A 2,875-nucleotide genomic window follows, 5' to 3' on the forward strand; every position below is an offset into this window, starting at 1 on the left:
TAATATGAACAGGTAAAGGGTTCAGTGTGGAAATGATTGAGACAGTGCTTGCTTCATATAATGTCAGTATTCACTGTTTCACTGCCATCTACTGTACAGACTCAAAACAAAAACAGAATTACCTGGAAAAACTCAGCAGGTCTGGCAGCATCGGTGGAAAAGAAAAGAGTTGATGTTTCGAGTCCTCATGACCCTTCACAAGAACTAGGTGAATCCAAGGAAGGGGTGAAATATAAGCTGGTTTAAGGTGTGTGTGTAGGTGGTGGGGGGTGGAGAGAAGTGAAGGGGGGGGGGTGTGGTTGTAGGGACAAACAAGCAGTGATAGAAGCAGATCATCAAAAGATGTCACAGACAACTGAACAAAAGAACACATAGGTGTTGAAGTTGGTGATATATATCTAAACGAATGTGCTAATTAAGAATGGATGGTAGGGCACTCAAGGTATAGCTCTAGTGGGGGTGGGGGGAGCATAAAAGATTTAAAAATATTTAAAAATAATGGAAATAGGTGGGAAAAAGAAAAATATATATATAATTTTTTGGAAAAAGCAAAAGGAAGGGGGAAGAAACAGAAAGGGGGTGGGGATGGAGGAGGGAGTTCAGGACCTAAAGTAGTTGAATTCAATATTCAGTCTGGAAGGCTGTAAAATGCCTAGTTGGAAGATGAGGTGTTGTTCCTCCACTTTGCGTTGGGCTTCACTGGAACAATGCAGCAAGCCAAGGACAGACATGTGGGCAAGACAGCAGGGTGGAGTGTTAAAATGGCAAGCGACAGGGAGGTTTGGGTCATTCTTGCTGACAGACCACAAGTGTTCTGCAAAGCAGTCACCCAGTTTATGTCTGGTCTCTCCAATGTAGAGGAGACCACATTGGGGGCAACGAATACAGTAGACTAAGTTGGGGTAAATGCAAGTGAAATGCTGCTTCACTTGAAAGGAGTGTTTGGGCCCTTGGACGGTGAGCAGAGAGGAAGTGAAGGGGCAGGTGTTACATCTTTTGCGTGGGCATGGGGTGGTGCCATAGGTGGGGGTTGAGGAGTAGGTGGTGATGGAGGAGTGGACCAGGGTGTTCCGGAGGGAACAATCCCTAGGGAATGCCGACGGGGGGGGTGAAGGGAAGATGTGTTTGGTGGTGGCATCATGCTGGAGTTGGCGGAAATGGTGGAGGATGATCCTTTGAATGCGGAGGCTGGTGGGGTGATAAGTGAGGACAAGGGGGACCCTATCATATGAATCTTTTGATGATCTGCTTCTATCACTGCTTGCTTGTCCCTACAACCACACACACCCCTCCACTTCTCTCCCTCCCCCCAACCCCGCCACCACCCACCCCACCACCCCCCCCACCCCCCCCCCCCACCCCCCCCACACACACACACACACCTTAAACCAGCTTATATTTCACCCCTTCCTTGGATTCACTAGTTCTGTTGAAGGGTCATGAGGACTCGAAACATCAACTCTTTTCTTCTCCACCGATGCTGCCAGACCTGCTGAGGTTTTCCAGGTAATTCTGTTTTTGTTTTGGATTTCCAGCATCTGCAGTTTTTTGTTTTTATCCCTGTGTTTACTTGACTGCCTCCGCTCTTCAAGAAATGCGTTCCTTGAAGAAGTTCTGTTCGTCTCTGCGACAAGATTTCCGTATCTCTCTTTTGCCTTGCTCACCTTCATTGCTTTCCTGGTGTTTGACAAGGTGTTTACTAAAACCCGCTTTCACAGCCATATCTCCTTTCTCAGTGACTGTCTCCGTCTCCGACTTACCCCACGTGGATTTCAACTGAAATTCCATCCCTCATATTTCGAACCCACCCAGGATTACGGGTATCTCCGGGACATAAAACGTTTCTCGGACTGCTGTTCCCGTCACATTCTGAGATCCACACTCAGTGCCATGCGCCGCCATATGAACACACTCAACCTCTCCCTCCAGCAGCACTGCTGTACCCTTTTTCAAAGCTGCACGTGCCACCAGTTTCATTTTATTCTTCGCCTCATCCGATGCCTCAACAAGAAACTTTTTCTCTTTCTTTCAAGTGCTAAGGAATGCAAGCTCCAACAACTCACCGACACCAACACCCATCTAGGACCCTCCACCCCTGCCTGTCCCTCCGTCCCCACCCCAGCTTCCAATCCCAGCCCCAGCCGTGTATTCACCATACCCCCTGACCTTCCCCTCTCCAATGCTGAACGTTCAGTGCTCAGCAAAGGACTTAGTTTCATACCCTTACGCCATCATCTCAATGAATTTCGGGCTCGGCACGATGCTGAGCTCTTCTTCCACCGTCTTCATCTCTGGGCTCACTTCTTTGGGCAGGAGTCCTCTCCCCGTTCAATGGATCCTTGCACCCACCTCCAATATTCTCCCTCCACCTGGACCCCTCCCTCTGGATTCTTACCTTCTCTTGATCTTTTCATTGAGAACTGTCAGCGCGACATTAGTCGTCTCAAATTCTCTGCTCCTCTCACCCATTCTAATCTCTCTCTCTCTGAACTTACTGCACTCCATTCTCTCAGGTCCAACCCTGACATTGTCATCAAACCCGCTGACAAGGGTGGTGCTGTTGTTGTCTGGCGCACTGACCTCTACCTCGCAGAGGCTGAGCGTCAACTCGCAGACACTTCCTCCTACATCTCTCTGGACCATGACCCCACCACTGAACATCAAGCCGTTGTTTCTAGGACTGTCACTGACCTCACCTCCTCTGGGGATCTTCCTCCCACAGCTTCCAACCTGATAGTCACCCAACCTCGGACGGCCTGCTTCTACCTCCTACCCAAAATCCACAAACAGAACTGTCCCGGTAGACCGATCGTGTCAGTTTGCTCCTGCCCCACAGAACTCATTTCTCGTTATCTTGACTCCCTTCTCTCTCCCC

The sequence above is a fragment of the Carcharodon carcharias genome, chromosome 27 (assembly GCF_017639515.1).
Source record: "Carcharodon carcharias isolate sCarCar2 chromosome 27, sCarCar2.pri, whole genome shotgun sequence".
Classification (NCBI taxonomy): Eukaryota; Metazoa; Chordata; class Chondrichthyes; order Lamniformes; family Lamnidae; genus Carcharodon; species Carcharodon carcharias.